This window comes from Lissotriton vulgaris, chromosome 1_1 (assembly GCF_964263255.1).
Source record: "Lissotriton vulgaris chromosome 1_1, aLisVul1.2, whole genome shotgun sequence".
NCBI lineage: Eukaryota > Metazoa > Chordata > Amphibia > Caudata > Salamandridae > Lissotriton > Lissotriton vulgaris.
Window position 1 is genome coordinate 1,320,907,153 of NC_141685.1, and position 23,572 is coordinate 1,320,930,724.

A 23,572-nucleotide genomic window follows, 5' to 3' on the forward strand; every position below is an offset into this window, starting at 1 on the left:
TCATGCTTGAAGCCAGCCTGCTAATGCCTGAAACCCTATTACCTAGAATTCCCTGCTTACTACTTTGCCTCCACCCCGCAGGCCAAGGATGGGTGGAGGAATTCAGCTCAGCTGTGGCTGGCTGCTGCTAGCCTGTTCACGCCTGATGTATGTGATTACTGGGAGCTCTTTTAAGCTCCAGTTCTTTTCAGTCTAGTGGTGTTCATTGTAGCTGTGTTCCTGTGAGACCAATCCTTGCTTCCTGCCCTTTTGATATTCCTTAATTCCTGAGATTTTTATATTCCTTGATCCTTGGGCTTTAGTAGTCCTTGCCCCTATTCCAGAGTTGCAGCTATTACTTGTTCCTGATTAGCACTGCTTGCAGTGCTCTCTTCCTGAGCTATAGCTGCCATTGTTCCTGAACTAACACTGCCTTCAGTGTTTCTTTGGTTCCTGTTCCTTAGCTAGTCCTTGTTTCTTTGATTAATGAACTAGTACTATTTAATGCACCATTGAATGCACTCTCCTGTATTTCCCTTGTCCCTATTCAAGCTTTTCTTCTCTTTCAGTCCGTAGTTTATGTCTTCCTGTTCTACTCTCTTGCTTCTAGTTTTCTTGTATGTTTAATTGCTTCCTGCCTAGTGTGTCCTTGTTTCCCTTCTTTCCTATTAAGCACTCCTCCTTGCTAACTCCTTGTCTATTGTGCTTGCGTTTAGTTCTACACCCTAGCTGTTACAGCCTTGTGTGTTCCTGTTTGATTCCGAGGATCTGTAGACACAGTTGACTACCTAGGTGGCGTCTCTTGTCTTCTGTGACTATTGTCTTTGAGTTAATTTTAAAACATCACCATAGGTATCAGCTCAACAGACCCAGCCTTTGCATGTAAATCCTATATGTAGGTATTTGCAGTCAGAATCTGTAACAGCAATTGTGGGTGACGAACTTACTGAGCTTTGGTCTTACAGTGTGGAGCTCCCAAGTGCTTTACCCCACACTCCCCTTTATTGGTAATGTTGTTCTGTGTGTGTATATATATATATGTCTTGCAGGTCCGTCCTGGGCATAGTTATTCTGAATGCCAAATTGCCTCTTGAGTGCCCATCCTTTTTGAGTCTTCGCCATCTTGTTCACTTGTGCAGGCTTCCCATTTGAATCCACTTTCACCTCTGTGTTCCTGTGTGATCCTGGGCAGTTCTGTACTCCTCTTTCTTCTTAAGTTTTCTACCCAGGCATCAGTCCTTGCTCAAGTCCCTGACTGTGTTCCAAACACAGTCCAGTACAGTCCCTGACAGTCACTGAAAGAGCAGCCAGTAAGGGAATCCTGGCTGTAATGGCAGCGGCAGTTTCTCTTGTAGGACGGAGGAGCGTCACCTCACCTGCTGCAAACGCAGCAGCTGCATGAAGCAAAAATGAAATAAAACCATTCTAGTGCACTTCGCATATGAGGATGGGGCGGGGCCATTCCAACTTGCAGACGTTTGCCTAAAGTGCGGATGTTGGATAGGCCGACTTACCTGCCACAGCCACCCCGACATGCGATTATTCAAAGTGCTACGGGTGCATAAACAATTATCGGGGGACCTACCAAGCAAGAGGCAAGATTAGTAGTTCCATAAAACTGTGAGCTCAACACTTTGGGACCGTTATATTGCTCATTTGTCTTCAACCCCATCAACATGATTCATGTGACTGACTCTGATCCGGTCCTGCCATCCTTTAGGAGCCAATTAATAAATCAATTATCAATGAAATATTGTATAAAGGGTTAGCCATGTGACTCGTATGTTGATGTCTGTCAGACTTTGTCCCAGACATACCTTTCTTTCAGCATGCAAGCCTGGCGTGACTGACCCTTCTATATCCTTACATCTTATTTTATCTAGTCCAAAGGATGAAGGCCTTGATAGGATTCGAACCCCTTCACACACTGTTTTTTTTTTTGGAAGAACTTGCATTGAACTGATGAGCTGCACCGACATATCAGAACAGCAGGTGGCAGAAATGCCCCTTAACTCCGGTTCTTGAAGCACTACCCATAAAATATCATCCTAGTTTGCAGTCTGAGCAAGCCCTGGTTATCATTGGCGGATAGTGACATATGAAAATGGTGGCTGTGAGTCCAGAGTACTGCTGCTGCTTTGCCAACCTCTTTTATAAGTCTCTAGCCACCACGTGTAATGGTCACAGGAAGCACAACCACAACCACTCGATTCTTACGCGTTGCCAAATATTGGAAGGTAGGTAATTCCAGAGACCCATGAAGATTAAGTGATATGCCCTGGAACCCAAGTTTTGATAAAATAGAAAGGCTAGAATTAGAAACCACCTAATGGAAATCATTACAGCAAACTCTACCCCTCACTCCAATGATATATTCTCAGAAGGCTTCAATCTTTATTGGGGCGATCTTAATGATAATCAGGTCAATGTTTTTCAAATATTTCCTAGCAGAACAAACTCTTGCTCAAGGCTGCACTCTCCCAACTCACACAAAAGGATCTACACTAGACTGGATCATCTCCAAAGAAAAGGCTGTTAAAATAAACTTGGTTGTTCCTTACGATTGGTCAGATCACCTAATTATTACCTTCCAATTAACTGGCATAAAAAAGCAAGCTATGCTATCAGTCAAACCTAAACAATGGGTACAAAATACAAAAGGCTTAGACAAGGAGAAACTAGCAGCAAGCTCCGAGAATATCATGACAAACGTTGGCTATCTTGCGGATCACTATAACTCAACAATGTCAGATATAATTGATTCTATAGCTCCTTTAAAACTGAAAAGAAGCCTGGTTTAATGGATCCCTAATCGAAGAAACGCAAAATCTGACATTAACCAAATGAAAATGGAGATCACACCCATCACCCCCCCAGCTAAAACTGCTATGAAAGACCAGAAACGCTTACAACAAACATAGTCTCAAAATCAAAAAAAGAGTTCTTAGAATGGAACTGGAGAACACCATAAACAGACAACATAAACTCTTTGAAATGGTAAACTAAAATCGAATAATTGGCTAAATCCTTGCAAGAAGCAACACAATCTCAAATAAGCTGTGAGGAATTCTCATCCTTCTTTGCAGAAAAAGCCAACTCCTTGGAAAATGATCGGAGGACAGCCGCTGTTAGCCTCTCTAGCCTGATGAGTTCACAAATTGATGAAACAATACACTCCTATCAGACGTTGCCCAAAAATGAAGCTCAATGGTCAAGCATCAAGCTATATGAATACAGCAATCTCACCAAAACCCTATCAACTATAAAACCGAATAATCACTACGATGTTCCTTTCCCCTAAAAGTGTTTGACGACAGCCAACAAATTTCTCATCCCCATTTGGACAACCATGATCAATGCTTCTCTGTCTCAAGGTTCCTTACCAGATTGCCTATAAACTGGACAAGTCACCCCATCATAAAGAAACTGACAGAGAACCCTTCTGATCCAAATAATTTTCAGCCGGTGTCCAATATTCCCTATTAGCTAAAGTTCTAGAAAATGTGTGCAACAGCAACTGAGCCAACACGTTACTGAATTTAATCTCATTGGAGTACTTCAAGGATCAACTCTAGCCCCATCACTATTTAACCTACATGTGGAACCTCTAACTTAAATACTACAGCATGTCAACATCTCCCTCTACATGTTTGCAGATGATGCACAGATTTATATTAAGATTTTGTCACTGAAGGAGATCGAGACATTAAAGGTGACTGTTCAATGGTTAAGAAACAATCACCTTAAACTAAACTTGCAAAAACAGAATTTCTATTAATATCCCCCCAAAAGCTCTTCTGATACAAAGGAATGGAACAAGATGATCACTGTGCTAAATTGCTCACCGAACCTAGTGAACTCAACCAAATCACCAGGAAATATGCTGGATAAGAACCTAAACATGTGAACCCACATAAACTCATTGGCTAAAAGTGCCTGGTTCGACCTGAGCTGTCTTAGAAAACTGAAACCATTCATCGAAACATCAGACCTCAAAATGACAGTCCAGGCATTAGTCATCTCGAGGATCAAATACGGATGTACCACACTATTAGGACTACCCAAGATCCTAACAGCTCCACTAAAAGCCTGTCTCAATGCGGCATCGAGACGCATAACAGGCTCTAGAAAATTTGATCACATCTCTCCACATCTGAAGGTTGTGAACTGGCTACAATACGAAGCCAGAATTCAACTAAAACTGGCCTGTACCACACACAAAGCGATGCACTTCAAAACAACACCAATGTATCTAGCTCAGAAAATTGAGATATCCAGAGGAAGCTGACATTCTCGGAGCGCCAAAGATCTAGTGCTGAAATCTCCGTTCTTCCAGAAAAAGACAATTTAAAATAAGAGCGTTCTGTGGAGCCGCACCTAAAATCTGGAATTTGCTGCCTCCAAACAGAAGGATTCCAACTACCTCAAGCTACAAGAAGGAAGCAAAATACTTTCTAATGTGCAAATCCCTACCTTAACCAACTACAGAACACACACGTCAGTGTCAGTCAGTCAGTCAGTCAGTCAAATCCACTGTATTCTGTTACTAAAAACCATAAAAGCACACAACAAACATCATATACAACAATTTAAAAACATGTACAAAAGTCATATTAAAATAGTCTTGGGGACCGTAGAAAGATTTCATCTCCCACTTTATAAAAAGAATTTCTTTAAGAATTCTCTGGGGCACAAGAGACAATCAGATGTAAAAACCACTTCTTCACATTCATGTTCGTGCTATATAAAACACTGAATAAAATAAAATAGAAAACAGGTCTAAGTTTCACAGTTGGTACCTTTAGCACATCGCCACTTTAGGGCGTATATCACTATTGACACACCCTGAAATGACCTCTTTGTTATTATGTGTCACTGCACCCTTTTCACCCCAGAGGCATCGCTGGGTCATGCATTCAGAGTCTGTTTTACTATTGTTGCCTGGCAACGGGGCCACGCTTCCAGGTTCCATTTAAACATTCAAATAGGCACACATAGTTGTCGAGGGTGTTAGCTTCTGATTCAAGGTTTTGGGTGGCAACCATATATTGAATGACTCGCCACTTATGAATAATATGTCGTATTTGTGACGTCTAATTACATTATATTTAGTTTTATCCATGGGATACATACATCAAAGGCAGTGAGGTTATTCCAAAAGAGGTATGTGTTCAGATCAAAGATAGCGGTGAGTACAAGGGGAAGCTAATAACAGCACTATAAAACAATTATAACTTTGTTTGAGCACTTCTGTATCCTTATCTATTAGCTGCCCCTGACACCTCACCTGCTGTCGGAATGCGTGACGAGTGTTCACGCATGTGCCAAGTGGCCCACTACATCCCCCCCCAACACAGTTGCCAACAAAGATTTTAAACCAAACATTAACTTAGTAATAACACTGAGGGCCCTATTCATGAAAGGGGTTGCATAGCTTTTTCTAACGCAATGTGGTGCATGTGCAACACAACCCAAAAATGTGATTTATCATGCCACGCAAGGTCACTTCCTGAGTGGCTTGATAAATCAGGAGTAATGCAATGCAGGGCAAATCACTGTGTTGTGATGCTCTGTCCTGGGAAAGGCATTCTATGGGTGTTGCATAGGTGTTCCCGTGCAACCCCCATGGATTTTGATGCAATCCCAGATTCACCATGACTGGTAGACCTAGGAATGCACCAAAAAGATACTCCTTCGCAGGGGAGGAGTAACAAGGAAAAATATCTCAATTTCTCCTTGTTACTTCCTCTTTCTATGTGTGCTGCAGAGGAATATGCCTTAGGGGATTTGTGCACAAAAACAATCCTGCATTGTGAGAAGTTGGCCTGATGTATGATGTCCACAGTTCTGTGGGCACCCTGTATCAGTCCAAACAATCCCTTATGGTGGTAGTTGTAAAGTCAACCTTATAGACAAGCTATCCTAGGGATAGCATGGACTAAGCAGTCTTAGGCTAAATTCAAGAGGGCATGTGAAGCCAGCTGTTTTACCATATGCAATCCTGTAATATCAAATGAAAGGTCACCACACAATTTATATATTATAAAAATATATGTATTTATTACTAGAATAATCCTCTGTACTCTTTATGAGTGCAGAGGCACAAGCGTTTAAACAAAAGCACAGTTAAACATTCAAAAGTTGCACAATTTTGGATGGGCCCGGTGGTCACTCAAACCATATACTAAAATAGTGGTATAAGTACCACCTCTCGAACAATGGTAAGGCCTAGGGCATTGTGAATCGCTGGGACTACTCGGGACTAGCAGTGAAGAAGTCGTGAGAGGCCCGCTGGACACTGGTGCAGTGTCTAAAGCACATGCATGCAACAATGCAAAGTCAATGGCGCGTAAAAGTTATCGAGTTACTGTTTTGGAGGTCTTCACACTGGAAAAGAATTACCCCACTTTAAACTAGGACACTAGAGGTGTAAACCACTACAGGAGCACCAATGTTAAATCGTTACCTCAACCACAGGAAGCGGGTGCATAGGTGCCAAAGTGTGTCGGGTTTCGTCGTGGAGATCTATGGAGCCTGGAGATGAAGATGCTGCAGGCGGCTAGGAGAGAAGAGTCCGGTTGGATCCAAGGGTGGATCAAAGATGTAGAGTACCTGAAAGCAGAGGGGACAGAGTCTGGGTCACTAGCCAGTGACCAGGACGGAACCAGGAAGGAACCAGGCGATGTCGGGCGAAATCAGGTGGTTGTCGTGAAGCTTGTCTCCGCTGCCACGTAGACTCAGGGGCATCGACGATGACCAGGAGTGGATCACGAGCTGGCCCACAAAGGCTCTCGCTGTCGGCGGTGTCGGCTTCTGGACCGTAGTTAACAAGCCTTGGCAAGTCCAACCCACGCTGTAGTTCCGTAGTTTAAGGATCTGAGGTTTGGTGGTTCCGAACCCGTTCAATAAAGGTCATCAGAAATAGACGATTCTGGTGTCAGTGGACCGCAAATCATGAGTGCGGTATGTACGAGTGTTTTCGCATTAATCGATCAATGAGAACACTATGTATTTAGGGATTTCGTTTGAACCTTCGGGTTCAATTTTGTGTACGGCAGCCATTTTGTGTGGTTGCCCTCACATAGGCCGATGACTGCGGCCGAACGAGTCTTTGGGACATGTACACCTTAGCTGACTTCTGAATGACCTGGCCGAACTGACTCCCTTGCCCGAGGCTGACCTCGCTGAGCCAGTTCCTTGTTAAGCAGCTGGTCAGATAGAGATCAAAGAGCAGGACATGCCGAAGTTTACAGCACACTGCACCCACCTTTCTATCTTGCTTCCAATCTGTTTCTGCTCCTTCCTTTACGACATAATCACTGATTTGGGTTGAGGTTTTATGATGGGTTTGTCCGGCCTGACCGAACAAGAAATTGGAATGTGCATGGTCATTTCTGGTGGGCTGGACAACGGAAAATGGGATTGTCGTCATGCGATATGTTTGAAATGTCACTATCTGATTGGCTAGTTTGTGTGTAACCGATGCCACCTTTGGAATGTGATTTTTGGCATAAAAGACCATGCTCCGCTCATTGAATTTGTGCAATCTCTAGCAAACCACCTGTGTTGTGCTTCGTAGATCTCTGTTCCTGGTTGCAGCCAATAAACTTTGGACTTTGAAGTCATCAAGAAGCGTCCGTGTCTCTGTTTGCCGAGGCAGGGGGACTCAAATGCATCGGGCGTTTTCCCTGGCGCCACTAGGTTCTAAAACCTGGTCCTTCAGTTGGCGCCCAACGTGGGGCGACTTCAGCGGTACCGGTCCAAGCCCGAAGATCGTGGAGAGCTTCGTGTGGAAATTCTGGAGGAAGGCCAGCCACTTCATCGACCCCTGTATGTCGCCGTGGTCCGAAAGACTTTGCTGCGAGGTTCCCCGCTTTCCGACGGCTACGAAGGACTGCTGCCCTGACTGTCGCCCTGTCTTGGGGCCGTAGACGATTTGTAGAGCGAGACGATTGACGATTCTTCTGGTGACGCCATCGACATTTCAGTTAAGTATGAGTGGAGCGTCTCCCAGTCCTTAGTTTGTTTGGTATCCCTTCGTGGATCGCTTTGATTTGGTACCTGCAGGCCCCAAAGCCAAGGGACTTGTGTATTCACGAGACTATCGTTTTCAGATTTTCCCTTGTAGTTTGAAGCTAGACTAGTGAGCAAAGATACCTGGTTTTAGCAGACTTGGAAAGATATTTAGTTGTGGTTGTTCTAAGTTTTCCCGGTTAGAGGATTTGTGTCCGGTTCCTCCAATTGGAACTCCTACATACGAACTCTATGTGAAGCATGGTGTGGGTCCTATTAGTTATAATGACATCTGGGTAAAATATATGAAGAATGACGGTGTCCTACAGTGGCCCCGTTATGGTAGCTTCGAAACTGAGATTTTAGATAATCTCGAAGTTAAACTGTTCAAAAAGAAAGCCCAGCCGGCAATGTTTGACTCTTTTCGCATATGGCGCGAAGAAGCCAAACAGAAAGAAATTAAATTAGCGAAGAAGAATAAACGAGAACGAGGTTTGTCAATGGTGCAAGCTGCTATAGCACATAGGGATAATGAGGAAGAGCAAGAGAGCGAACAGATGCTTAGAATTAGGAAGTTAGCGGTAGATAAATGCTACCCTGTTTTGCCGCTTAAAGAACAGGAAGAAAAGAAATATCTTCCGAAAGATCCTTTAATGTCGCATCTATTGAGTTCGCCACCTCCTTATGCACAAAATGCTACGGCACCGCCTCTACCAGTTGTAGTTCCACAACCTCCGGTTTTTGTGCCACCTGCAATTCCTCCACAGCCAGCTCCTCTTCCGTTGGCTACTGTTCCTTTGGCGCAGCCTCCTCAGGGGCCGCCAACTTTGCTTCCTTCTTTGTCTGCTACTCCTACGCCTACCTATAATACTCCTTCTGTTCCGACTTTAGATTCTTCTACTATTGTTCCGTCTTCTCTTATTCTTTCATCTTCTCCTTCTGCTAGACAGAGAATGACTGCTGCTTTTTCTGGTTTCTTTTCTCCTTTGTTGGGACAATTGGGTATGTCTCCTGTTAATGAGCGTAGACAATCACGTAATCAGTTGCCTGATACAGATGCACGTACAGTTTTGGATCATTTGGCGCGTAAATGGATTACATACGCTTCTCAGTATGATCTTGAGGGTGTTATGGATGTCTTCCTTCAATGGGAAGCACCTAAGCAACGATATGTCTTTGAGATGATTTGTGGATTCTTCCATGAACAATGGGTTGAAGAAGTAGGTAATGCTCCTGAAGAGTTGTACCAAATACGTTCTGAATTTGCGAAAGGGACCATTGTGGTCCGAGTTCTGTTGGGAGAGCAGTTGCGACTATCTTGTCGTTTCATAGTGACACTCCTTCTGAGCGTTTGTTTGAGCCTGATTCGTCAGTTAGGAGAAAAGCGCGTCAATATCCGATGCGCGAGGTTCCTCCAGTTTGGAGGTTTGTTGATGCAACAGCTAATCCAGCTATTCTGCCACATTTTCAGCGAGTGTGGGTACATGTTCCTTGGAAGCGTGTTGAAGTTTTGGCAACTAAGCAGTCTTTGCCTGATCCGCGCAAAAATCCAGCAGGGTATTATAAAGAGCTCACTCAGACTGTGGGTTCGTGCATCATGATTTTAGCAGATATACAGCCTGATTCATCATTCTCCCGTTTTGCGAGCCCCTAATAGAGATTCATAGCGAATCGCTATTAAGGACTCGCAAAACGGGATTCATGTAGAAATTGCATAAAGAAATGTGATTCCTACATAATCCTTATTTGCGATTAGCAAATTGCTAATCGCGAATAAGGAATAACTCGCCATTCATTCCTATGGGCCAAAAGGCCCATAGGAATGAATGGGGAGTATTCCTTATTTGCGATTAGCAATTAGCTAATCGCAAATAAGATAGCGATTTGAAGGGTGCCAGGGGTGTCCAAAGGACACCCTGTAGCACCCCTCAAATGAAATTTTACACAGGTGTTGCACACACACATGTCCAAAGGACATGTGTGTGTGTAACATGCAACTCAGAAAAATGCATTTAAAAGCATTTTTCTGAGTTTTCGCAATTTACCACGAGGTCTGACCTCGCGGTAAATTGCGGCCAGAAATTGTGAATTCGCAAAACAAAATTGGATGATGAATTGCATTTAAGGAATCTCAAATAGAGATTCCTTAAATGTAATTCCTCGCAAAATTGCGAGATCGCAATTAGCGATTTTTGCATTTGGGATGATGAATCCCAAATGCAAAAATCGCACTCGCAAAGGGCCAGATTCTCAGAATCTGGCCCTTTGCGAGCCGATTTCGGCTTCATGAATAAGGCTGTCTGATATGTTGTTTGGAAATGTTGTTCCACAGCCTATCTGGAGTACGCTTTGACATACGGATCATGATCAGGAATTGGGTGATACATGGGTTAACATTAGTGCTGCGAATGATAGACAAGTAGGAGGTGCTAAGCCTGAAGATATCATTACTCTACTCCCTGGTAGGATAATTAATTATATGAAGACTTTGATGCCTGAAGTGCGTGTTAATTGGGACAAGTTTTCTGCTTGTAAGCAGAAGAAAGACGAGACGGTATCTGACTTTTTCACGCGGTTTGAAGAGACCTTTGTAGATCATAGTGGTCAGGATATGGCTACTGAGGGTGGCCAGAGATTGTTCTTCGACAAATTTGTACATAATTTGCTTCCCGAATTGTGCACTAAGCTGAAAGATTCGGAGAGTGCTTGGGCTGTTTCCACGTCAGCGCAGGTTTTAGCTACGGAATAGGCGCAAAGATGAGTTAGAGAAAGCGGATAAGAAGACTAAGGAATTGAAGACTAAAGTTCTTCTACAACAAGCTTATCCACCCCGTACTAATAATCAATGAGATTATCAGCAGAATCAGCAATATTGGAGAAACTCGCAAAGGAACGAGTCTTCTCAACAGCGTTTTCCGTATGGGCCTAATCAGTGTGCGTATTGCAAAGAAGAGGGTCATTTCAAGAATAGTTGTCCGGTTCTGTTACAGCGCACAAAGGGTGCTTCTGGTGTGAGAGGTCGAGGTGCTCAACAAGCACCTAGAGGTAGAGGTCGCGGACAAAATGGGCGTTCTTTGTCTTCACAGAACTCAATGAATAGTTTTGATCAGCAGCAAGGTTCGTCTGGTAGGACAGCACAGTACTATACGGATGATTACTACGTTGAAGGTGAGGAAGTGGATGGTAATGATTGCTAGGACAGCCATAGTCAAAGAGAGGGAGTTGTTTCAGTTCCAGTAGATCAGAATGGACCTTATGCTGAAGTGATTGCATCAGGTGTGTCAGAGCCTTTTTTGTTAGATACTGGTGCTACAAAGAGTTCTATTATGCACTCTAAACTCCCTGGCACACCTTTGTCTGGCTTTGAGACTGTTTCTGTAGGTTTTTCTGGCTCCCCGGTTACGAATCCAATTTCTGCTCTGTTGTCTCTTTCTGTTGGACCTCGTAAATTTGAAGCACCCCTCATTTTGACTACAGGTTGCGGTGAGAATTTGTTGGGATTGGATTTATTGAAAAGATTGTATGCGGCGTTGTATTGTTCTCCGTCAGGAGTACATCTTACGTTGGGTGAGAGAGTGATTTCTCCGATGTACATATCGAAAGACAGACTTCCACCTGAATTGTCTTCTTTACCAGATTCATTGTGGGCTACTGGTCCGAATGATGTCGGTCTGTTAGAGATTCCTCCATATGTTGTGACGCTGAAAGCGAATGCTAAGTTACCGAGCATTCCACAGTACCGTATCTCTAGCGATGGTGAACGTGCACTTTTAGCGATTATTTATGATCTGATCGAAAAAGCTGTGATTGAGGAAACGAGAGGTAATGTGTGCAATAGTCCCGTTTTGCCTGTTCTGAAGAGAACTGATTCTTCACAACCTCCTGTATATAGGTTTGTGATCGATCTTCGCGAAGTGAACAAGATTGTTGTTCCACAGTTTCCTGTTGTGCCTGATATTACTGCTTTGTTGACTCTGATTCCGGCTACAACTACATGGTTTTCGGTGATTGACTTGAAGAATGCTTTCTTCAGCATCCCGATTGCCATGGAAAGTAGAGATATCTTTGGATTCTCTTTAGGAGGACGAAGTTTCCGCTTTAAGCGCGCTCCTCAAGGCTTTTGCGAGAGTCCATCGATCTATAGCCAAGCTTTGAAAACACAACTTGATTTGTTGGTTTTACCAGATGGTGCTGCCCTTATTCAGTACGTTGATGATCTGTTAGTTGCGGCTGACAATGAAGAGATTTGTAGAGAAGCCACATTGTCGTTGTTACGCCACATGTCTGATTTTCATCACAAAGTTTCTCTCTCCAAGTTGCAATATTGTCGACAAGAAGTAACCTACTTAGGCCACCTCTTATCGAAGGAGGGAAGGAAACTGACCCCAGAGAGAATTCAAGCTATTGCGAAAATGAGTGTTCCTACAACACAGAGAGAAGTATGTGCGTTTTTTTGGGGGTATTACGTCGTACTGTAGACAGTGGATTCCTAATTTTTCTTTGCTAGCGAAGCCTTTGATAGCTCTAAGTGTTAAGGATACTCCAAATCCTATTCCTTGGACTGACGAATGTCAGAAGAGCTTTTCAGAATTACGCAATGCGATGTGTTCGGTTCCTGTGTTGGGTACTCCCGACTACAGTAAGCCTTTCACATTGTATGTCCATGAGAGAGAGGGATGTGCATTGTCAGTGTTGACTCAACAGTTCGGCGATAAGCAATGTCCATGTGCGTATTTTTCGGCGACTTTAGATCCGGTAGCTAGAGCGTTGCCGAGTTGCTTGAGAGCTACGGCGGCAGCAGCTGTTTCGATTCGACAGTCTGCTGGTTTGGTTATGGACAACACGTTAGTCGTAATGGTTCCACATGCAGTGGATACCTTGTTGAACCGTACCAAGACACAGCACTTAACTAGTGCTCGGTTGTCGGGTTACGAGTTGACCTTGTTAGCGAGTCATGTGCATATTAAAACGATGCAACAAGTTGAATCCAGCCACGTTGTTGCCGATTTCAGTTGAGACAGATAATGACACAGAACAGCATGATTGTTTTCTGAGAACTGAGGAAGAAATGAAAGGGAGGATAGACCTTAGGGATACTCCTCTTCCAGAGTGTGATGGTACTTTGTGGGTTGATGGTTCGTGCTTTAAGTTGCCGAATGGTGATACGACTGCGGCATATGCTGTTACGACTTTGCATACGATTGTTGAAGCTGCACGTATCCCACATAATTCAGCGCAAGCAGCCGAATTGATTGCATTAACGAGAGCATGTGTGTTGGCAAAAGGAAAACGAGTGAATGTGTATACTGACAGCCAATATGCGTTTGGTGTGGCTCATAGCTTTGGACGTTTGTGGCGTGAACGTGGGTTTTTGACTTCGCATGGAATGAAGATTCAGCATGAGCAGTTGGTGAATGAACTCCTTGAATCACTTACTTTGCCGTTGCAAGTAGCGATTGTGAAGTGTAGTGCCCATAAGAAAATTACGGATGATGTTGGTCGCGGAAATGCGTTTGCGGTTGAAGTTGCGAAAGAAACTGCGAGAAATGTGATGAGCCGAATGTATGTTGCAGGTCCGGCGAGATGGGTTCCAGAGAAAAGTATGTGTGAAGATACGATTGAGAGTGTGAAATCCATCCAAGCTGAGGCTACAGAGAAAGAGTTGAATGAATGGAGAGAAAGTAAGGGTAGATTGGACTCGAATGGTTGTTGGACTGATTTGTCTGAGCATCAAAGAAGGTTGTTGCCTGACGCGTATGTGCTTCCAGTTGTTACAATGGCTCATGGGATGGCACATATTAACGTGAAAAGGATTTGTAAGTTGTTGGCTCCGGTTTGGCAGAATGCGGGAATTTCCAAATGTGCAGAGAATTTGGTTAAGAACTGTATGGTGTGTTTGATGTACAAACCTGGTAAGGGAACTCCAACACCAGCTGGTCATTTTGCTCCTCCTACGTATCCGTTCGAGGCTTTGCAGCTAGATTTCATCCACATGGAGAGGTGCAACAACCTGAAATATGTTTTGGTGGTTGTTTGCTCCTTCTCTAGATGGGTGGAAGCTTATCCTTTGAAGGACAATACTGCCTTGTCCACAGCGAAAGCCCTAATCAAGGAATTTTTTCCTAGATTTGGTTTGCAGAGAATTATCTGGAGTGACAATGGGAGTGAATTTGTGGGTCAAGTAATGAAGAGAGTATGTGAGGGATTAGGAATTCGGCAGAAGTTCCACACTGCAAATCACCCCCAATCAGCTGGTTTAGTCGAGTGCTATAATGGCACTCTTAAATTAAAGTTGGCCAAAATCCAAGCGAGCACTGGTTTGCAATGGCCAGATGCTTTGCCTTTAGCACTCCTGTCCACAAGAATGACTGTGCATTCGCGAATGGGTTTGAGTCCGTATGAGGTTGTGTTTGGTCGCCCGGCGAATATTTGGGGCGTACCAAGACCAACAAAGTTTAGTGACCTCGAGTATCCTGTGTTGCTTGATTACTTGCACGAACTGACGGCTAAACTGCGTGTTTTACACCAACAGGTTTATGAGAGTCTGCCACAAGCTTCTGAGGATCCAGGTCACGCCATCAAACCCGGTGACTGGGTTCTCACTAAAAACTTCCAGCGGAACAAGAATGATCAGCCCCGTTGGACAGGACCACATCTAGTTCTCCTGTCTACACGTTCTGCAGTTCGAGTGCAAGGCAAGAAACACTGGATCCACGGCGTACATTGTAAGCGGGCTCCATTGCCCTTACCGTACGATCGGTGTGTCCAGGAAGGACTCCCAGACTCTGAAACAGAAACTGTGCCACGATTTTTGCCATTCAGCGATGCCCGTCTGATTGGAACAAACTCTGAGAAAGAAAGTGAAGATCTTCTGCAAGAAGCTGTGCCTCCTTTGAATCGATTGAACACTACTGAGCCTGAACTTTTGTTCAAAGAACAAACATTGCCTGGAAAAGACCGTTATAATTTGCGACCAAGAGTCGTGGGACAAATAAAATAAATGAAGTTTTAATGATTTTTCTGTTTACAGGTTAACTCTCCACCGAGGATCTACTTATTTTAGTTTTTTGAACCGCTATCCGGGTTCAGCTGTAGGGTCGCGGTTGATAAGTCTTTGGAGTGCAAGCCTGAGACAATAGGTCGAAGGTTCTGGTTGGCTAAGGGAGTTGCCCTGGGTTGACAGAGGTATTCCTTAGCATAGAACACCCTACCATCGCGAGCAGCATATTTAGTTAGGATGGATTTCTTAGAGTTGGAGAGACCTGTAAGGACAATGAATTTTAAGAATAAGATACACAAGCTAATCACGCGGAAAAGATTTTTAATACTATGTTTGCTTTTGCTATTAAGTTTAACAGTACTCCGCACCCCACAGTTTTCTGACCTTGTGGTTGACTCAACGTCAAGAAAGAAGCCAAACCACAGAAGAGGGAGAAAAGGAGATGTAAGAGATAGTCTGCCTGTCCCACCCATGGCATATGTCTGTCCTGCCACCATTTTGTTCTTTATTATCACTGTGCCTCACATTCTACCACTTGGGTGTGGTGAAAGGATAGCTCAAGTCAAAAGCATCTATACTTACCGCCTCTCTCCTCTTTGTTGTTTCACCCCACTCCAAGCTACTCGGGACCCCTCCTTGACCACGCGGAGCATTCTGGAAGAAGAGAGAGAAGAAGAGAGAAGGACACAGCGAAGCAACTGTGGATTGTTTTGCAAAGAACAGTGTACTTTAATGTGAAAACAACCCGTATTTCCATAACTTTTCTGTCTTGACCTGTGAATCTGGATATGAACTGTGGGAACACGACAGAAACTTCCACTCAACTCAACAAGAAGACCCCACACTCAGAGAAGCATGAAATCAAGCCTTAGAAAAGAAAGATCCCCATCAAGTAGGTCCCCAGTTTTTTATCCAACATGGGTTACTTTATAGGAAAGGGGGAAAATCCAGCTCTTAGTTCCCCAACCATTCAGAGATAAAGTACTGTTTTTGGCTCATAGCCATTTAGTAGGGGGACATTTTGGGGCTGAAAAAACGGAGGAAACCATACTAGACAGGTTCTTTTGGCCAGGGATCTACCAACATGTTCAGAAGTACTGCAAAGAATGTCCTGTTTGTCAGAAAAGCAGTCAATATATCCCACCCCATGCCCCTCTTCAACCATTACCAGTGATAGATGAACCCTTCATTTTGGTGGGTATGAATATTCTTGGACCACTCCTTCCCTCTCGTAGTGGGTACCGCTATGTGTTAGTCTTGGTAGACTATGCCACCGCTTCCCTGAGGCTGTGGCTCTAAGACATCCCAACACAACACAAGTGGCCAAGGCCATGATTTCCATCTTATACCGAGTAGGTTTCCCAAAAGAAATCATCACAGAACAGGGTACCCTGTTTGCGTCCAAGTTGATGATGCAGGTTGGCCAGTAGCTCTAGATTAAACAGATTTGCACCGCCGCTTATCATCCCCAGACAGATTGTCTAGTTGAACGGTACAATGCAAAATTAAAAACTACCCTGAAAAAGCTGTTAAACTTGAAAGCACAGAAAAGGGACGATATGCTTCCCTTGGCCTTATTCGCCATCCGTTGTAGTCAGCAAAAGAGCCTGAGATATTCCCCCTTCGAACTCCTGTACGGGAGACAACCCCCTACTTTGTTAGATATGGCCAATGAAGGGTGGGAAGAAGAGAAGGATGAGTCCAGACCCCTTTTAGATTACTTCATCACTCTACGGGCCCAGTTAAACCAGATAAAACACATAGTGAGTACTAACCTCGAACAAGCCCAGATATCCCAGAAGAATCAGTATGACAAAAAGGCCAAAGAAAGAACACTGACCGTGGGAGACATGGTGCTCCTAATGATGCCCACTTCCGAACACAAACTGATAGGGAAATGGCAGGGGCCTTATAAGGTCATAGAAAAAGTGACCCCAGTAACCTATAAGCTAGAATTGGATCCGGTCAGACATCACATTCAAATATTCCATATTAACCTATTAAAAAAATGGGAAGGCCTAATCCTGTCTTAATGGGGACCACTATATCCCTAGCCGAACAAAGCATCGATCTGGATCTATCTGGTTCCCAGAAACAGGAATTAAGGGACCGCTTATACCCGTTACAAGAAGTATTTTCCCTGATGCCAGGTAGAACCACTCTCATAGAGCATGAGATCCTGACCCTTCCAGGAAAAAAAGTGAGGTTGCACCCTTATTGTATCCCTGAATCTCGGCGGGAAGCAATAGAGAAAGAAATCCAACAAATGTTGCAGTTAGGGGTTATAGAACCGTCGAAAAGTCAGTGGAACTCCCCATAGTGATCGTTCTGAAGCCAGATGGTTCTATCCGCTTCTGCATCGATTTCCGAAAAAACAACAAAATATCCCGATTCGATGCTTACCCCCTCCCAAGGGTTGATGAGATGATAGATAGATTAGGCAAAGCTCAGCAGATTAGGACGTTGGATTTCTTCAAAGGGTACTGGCAGGTCCCTTTAAAAGAACAGGATCGAGAGAAAACATCTTTCTCTATGCCAGGGGGATTGTATCAGTTCAAAGTGCTCCCCTTCGGGTTGCACGGGACCCAAGCAACATTTCAACGACTCATGAATGTGGTGCTGAGGCCCTATGACACCGAGAAGATATCCCAAGTATTTCACGGACATGGCAGCTAGATGACTTTCGGCGGGATTGATGGTTAGACCGCTATCGTCTAAGGCTTGAATCACTTTGGTTAGATGGTCTAGATGCTCTGTCTAAGAGGAACTATAGATGATTATGTCATCTATATAGGCGGCAGCAAAGGTTCATATCTGGACACTACTACGTATCCAGTGGTTACCTCTGGCTAGAGGTAAGCATACCACAGAATAAGACCCAATGATAATGCACCAACGCATTGTAATCTGCGGAGAATCAAGATATAGCGCCTTTCAACTACATGCGTGTATGAGGGTTTTTTACTAAGAAAAATAAAACCCCTGGAACCGTAGTTACAAGTGGTCCATTCCCCACTCTGATATTTTGATATTGAATAAGGAAGCTGAATGGACCCCATCTTCCTTCTCCCTCACTAATGATTTTGAATTCAGAAGCAGCGAACAGCTGTGGGAGTTTTTTCGTAAACTTTTCCTTGAAGATAAGCCTCCCCAGGCTATCAAAATAAATCCTAGAAATTGAGATTTATATAAATTAATAACTGAAACATCAATGATGGCGGAGAAGATTGGATTGAGTTACACTGAGGACGACATTAATGAGATTCTATCTGCACAACCTTCATTACAGAATTCTGAATTGACACAAACATTGGCCCAAACCGATGATTGGGATAACCTAACAGAAACAAAAAGGGAACAAATTAGAACAGCCATTCATGGCATAATAATGACAGAATACTTAAGGGCAAAAGTAGCACCACAAGGTTTGTGGATACATAATGCCCCACAAACTTTTCTTCATGACCTGGTCTTTAGAAAAGATTGGTCTTCTATTTCATGGAAGTGTACCCGAGACTACTTGGCTTTAATCATCAAAACGTTATCTTAAACAGGGTTAAACCCAAACAAAGTCACTGGGACCTGGGTAGATAATTGTTATAAACAGAGGGGTCCCGTGCTGGGAGATTTAAGAAAAATATAGAAAATAGAACCAATATTTGACACAAATGAAAAACAGAAACAAATCCAAAGTACGATGTTTTAATTCACAAAGTACTCAAAAACCTTATCATTGGTTATAAGATACACATTCAAAACGTTTTTCTTTTTCCGAACGATTGTGCCCACATGTACGAAAGAAGGATTAGGGAACAAGCATTTACAATGCAATGGTTTTGCCTTTGTTAAAGTTAGAGCCATTGGCATTGCTCTTGACATTATTTTTCTTAATTGTTTTCACATTTTCCGTCCCCATTTTACCTGTTGAGTCACCTTGGGGGAAAGCAATGGTAGGGTTCCTACTATTAAATATATTTATACTATAACACCACCCCAGCACCGCCAAATAGTGTGATATAGACTACCCTCCCAACCGGGAAACATCCTGAACAACGACTAAAGCGGAACAATGACTTGCCCGAACAACGACTCTGTCGGCAGTCAGTCTAGTGTTCGGACAGGGCGGAGTTAGGAGGAGCGTCGCAGTCGTGGAGAAACAGGTAAGAGGGGTTAATTTTATGGGGAAGGGGTTAGGGGTTCGTTTAAAGGGGTCTGGGATGAGTATTTAATATTTATTTATGGTAGTGGGGTTTTTCGTGATTATTTACAGGAAGAGGGGATTTCTTATTATAGGGGTTGAGAACCTATTTAGGAGGTGGGGAGAGGGGACTTAGATTTATGGGGGTTTAGTTCATATTTAGGAGGTGGGGGGGTTCGTGAATATTAAAATGGAGAGGGGGATTAGATATATGGGGTTGAGATCGAATTCAGGAGTTGGGGGTTTCGTGATTATTAAAAGGGAGAGGGGAATTAGAATTAAGGGTGTTGAGTACATAATTAGGAGGTGGGGTTTCGTGATTAATAAAAGGGAAAGGGGAATTAGATTTAAGTGAGTTGAGATCGTATTTTAGGTACGGGGGATTCGTTTTTAAGGGGTGGAAGATCGGGGTACTAGTTGTAAAGCTCTTTTTTTACCACGTATTCCATTACCACAAAAAATCGTGGTAAAGGAATGCGTGGTAAAAAAAATCGTGGTTTAGACGAGGTCGTGGTTGTGACCTCGTTGATAGGGAAGTCGTGGTTGGGGAACTCCTTGTTGAAACATACAACCCTCCCAACCACCTCCCCTCAGTTGTGTATAAAAGGCAGCGTAACTAAAGGTCATCAGCTACATTCCAGAATAATAAACCTTCTGCAAGATCTTCAGCTAGACAAGTCTAAAATGGGTTCTAATAGCCATCTCCCTAAGCTACAATAGAGCCTCTTGTCAGTCTTCATCCTCCAACCGTACCACATTCATCTTCATTTGGTCCTTAGTTTTTCTAGAGAGCATTGGGTATTATTCAGTAATACATTATAAATAAAGGACACTGCTTTGAAATCCATTTTCTCCGTTGGTAGACGATTCTCCAACTGTGTGTAGCCCATAACAATAGTTCCTTGTGCACCATATTTCCCCCTTCCTGTCTGGGCTCTATGCACCCACAAATTGTGTCCTGGAAATATCAAACTCTGCATATACTTGGGTAAATGACACCATCTCTTCCTTCCCCCAACTATCTCTCAGTCTCTAGATCCACCTAACATGTCCCGTTCTCTAAATCCCAGAGTATCAAACCTCTATCAGGACGCATAGCAGGGTTTCTCCCAGGTACCATTTCCGTCCAACTCAAATCCTATTCTGCAGTCACCTTTGCTTTGAGGGCTGCCCTTGCTGGAGCAGAAGGAAGCACCATAAGGATAATGTAAGTAGCCCATCATGTCCCCATTCTATTCCCATCTGTCTGTATGGATGGTTCATCCAGTTCTTTGAAGGCCACTTCGTTAATTAGTGTCGGTCTGCTTTCATAAATAATTTCCTCACTGGTGTAGGGCGTTGGTGGTACCACGGCACGTTCAGAGGTATATTCAAGAAGAAATGTAGGGCATTCTGACACCTCGAGAGTGTGTTACTCACTTTACATCACTTGCTTGCGGCAAGATACCTTTGACGACTCCCTCTTGAGGAATCACAGCTCATAGTTCGCACATGCAAAGCCATGAACTAAATTTAGTTACACGTTCTTCACCCGAGCGGATGTTGAACTTTTCTCCCTGTCACCCTGTGACTAAATGTATCCGCATGTGAAGGGCGTGACCTCTGTGTGACAATTACAGTGCGCACGTGTGGCCTCTCCCGGGAAATTCTTGTAGGACACGGCTCATTACCATCTCTGGCTCGCGCTCTGCGATCTTGAGGCAAACGCCAGGGCGGTGAGTTGAATGAATGCTCGCAAAAAGCCTCAGCCACAGGCAGTCATCGGAGCACGTCTGTCGAAGCTGACAGGAGAGTAATAGGTCAATGGTAATTACCGGGTAAAATGAATACTTACGTTGTGGAATGTCGAAGGAACGTTCTTCCCGTCACAAGGAGGCCTTCATTCCAGCCTGCCTTTAATGATTAAAATTAAATAAACAAACCTTTGACATTCCTCTATAGTTTGAGCGGACAGCTTCACATGGCCTCTGCGAGTGATGGGCCAATCCCAGCGCGGCCCTGAGGCGAGCCCCCGATGACGTCAGAGCTCCTTGACCAATCGGAGCGCGGCTCCCTCGTGCCAGCAGCCTATCAGAGCACGGCTCCTGCGTGCCAGCCACCAATCAGCTAGCTGCCCCTTCGGTTTGGTCTCCGTGGCTCTGGAGATGCGGGCGGCGATTTCTAGGGCAGTCTCAGGCCCCGGGCCGCGGCGGTGGAACACAGCAGGGTTACCTCACGGCAGGGGCGCTCACAGCCAGGAGTTTTTAGGCCACAAAAACTGGTCCGCGTTGACGGACAGCACTAGTGTTAATGAATTAGCAGGAAGCAGGAAGGCGAGGCGATTCGGGGGCGTGTGTGGCCAGAATGACGTGCAACAAAGTTGATCCCACATAAGATAACCACGCCAGTGGAAAAATTTGCGGGAACGCCCCCGAATCTGGTCCGGCCTTGACGGACAGATCTCTGTTCCAATGGCTAGCCTCCATTTATGGAGCTAGCCAATGGAACAGAGGGCGTATTCAAGGCACCCCATACTGAAGACTAGAGATTTCTCCTGGGGGCGGAGCTAAAGCTCCGTGCCCCAGGCAAAACCTAAAAAGGTAGTGCTGTGAGGGGATTTCGTGAGGAATGCAACGGAAAAACAATCTTCATTTAAGTGACTAATAAATCCAATTCTCTTTGTTCATATGTACAATCTTGAAGTGATTCCCCTAGCTCGGGGCCACATAAACGACCTGCACACATCAATACAGTTCTAATAGACCAGGCTCCTGTGACAGCTGTACAAATCTTGCTAGTGGTAGAAGCTAGTGTAGTAAGGGTGAGTAGTCTATGTTTCGACCCTGGTTCATGTAGGGGTAGTTTCCCTTACAGCGCGGGTCTTCGTCAGGACAGGGGGGTGGTGGGCAGAACTCCTTGTTAATCAGGAAAGGGATATGGGTCCTCATGTAAAATCAATCCGGAATAGCTGGTGTTGTTTCACTAATGTCCAACTACTTTGATGACAGGAAACACAGGAGAAACACGTTGTTAAACCTGGAGGCAGCAAATGCTTTGCTGCCTCCAGGTTTAACAACGTGTTTCTCCTGTGTTACCCAAATGCCGCAAATTCGACGAGCGCAATGGAATTTACCACCCAGGCCTATTACTGTGCATTCAACAAAAACTTAACGAAGGAAACCAGTCCGTAATTTGAGTTCCAGAGGAGCCTATTAATATTACTCCATGTGTTCATGATCCTCAGTGTACACATAGAGGTTTCATTAACAAGTAGGGATAGGTGCTTATACCCGGGCTGAGCTACTTAGACTCAGACCTGGTCAGGACCCGGTCAGGCCTCCAACCTCTAGGCCAATTTCCTGTGGTTTGCTTAATGTCAGATCCCTCTGCAAGCACCACACGGAAATAGCCTTCCTCATTGACTCTGAACAGCTCGATGTCCTCTTTCTTACAGAAACGTGGACTCGGGAGGACTGTGAGGTCGAGCTGGGCCGAGCCTGCCCCTCAGGATACAAAATCAGCCATTCACCGCGCCCACTTAATCGAGGAGGGGGAATTGGATACATTTATAGAGACTCGCTTACCCTCTCCCAGTTAAAGATTCGAGAGGTACCGGGATTTGAACTGATGGGTTTTACAGTCAAACAGCAGGAGTCGATCTGCTGTTCGGGTGTCCTCTGCTACCGTCCCCCGGGACCGGCACCATCCATACCTCTTCTCATTGACCTGATTTATGAACTTGCTAGCTCCCACTCCAAGCTATTGGTTCTTGGAGATTTTAATCTGTGGGCAGGCAGCTCGCTGGACAATGCATTTTTCTCTCTCAGCCAAGCTTGTATAGATATCAACTTAGAACAGCTGGTGAACGCTTCTACGCATCGGAAAGGCCATACTCTGGACCTGGTGTTTGCGGACCCTCAATGGGTATCATTAGTTGACATCAAGTGCCAATACTGGACGGACCACTCTCTGATTAGGTTTTCCCTTTGTTCGGAGGACCCCACTTCGCGAAAGGCTGGACTACCTCTAGCTAAGCTAGAGAGACCTTGGTCCCGAATCCTTAAAATCGCTCCATTGCCGAACATTTTAGGTGAGGACTTTAGGCTTGGCAACACAGTCGAAGATAGTTATACCCTCTTCTGCCAGTCCATATCGAGCTCGTTGGATAAGTTGGCGCCCCTCCGGAAGTCACGAGGGAGGGTGAACCGAGCCAGTCCTTGGTACACGAGCGAACTACGCCAGCTTAAACTTGACTGCAAACGCGCAGAAAGGGTCTGGAGGAAACAGTACCTAGACTCTGAGAAAATTGCATTTAGGTCTGCTATGCATAAATACAAAGCTCAAATCAAGATAGCGAAAGCGACCTTTCTTGAACGCACTTTGAATCAGGCCCCAAACAAGGC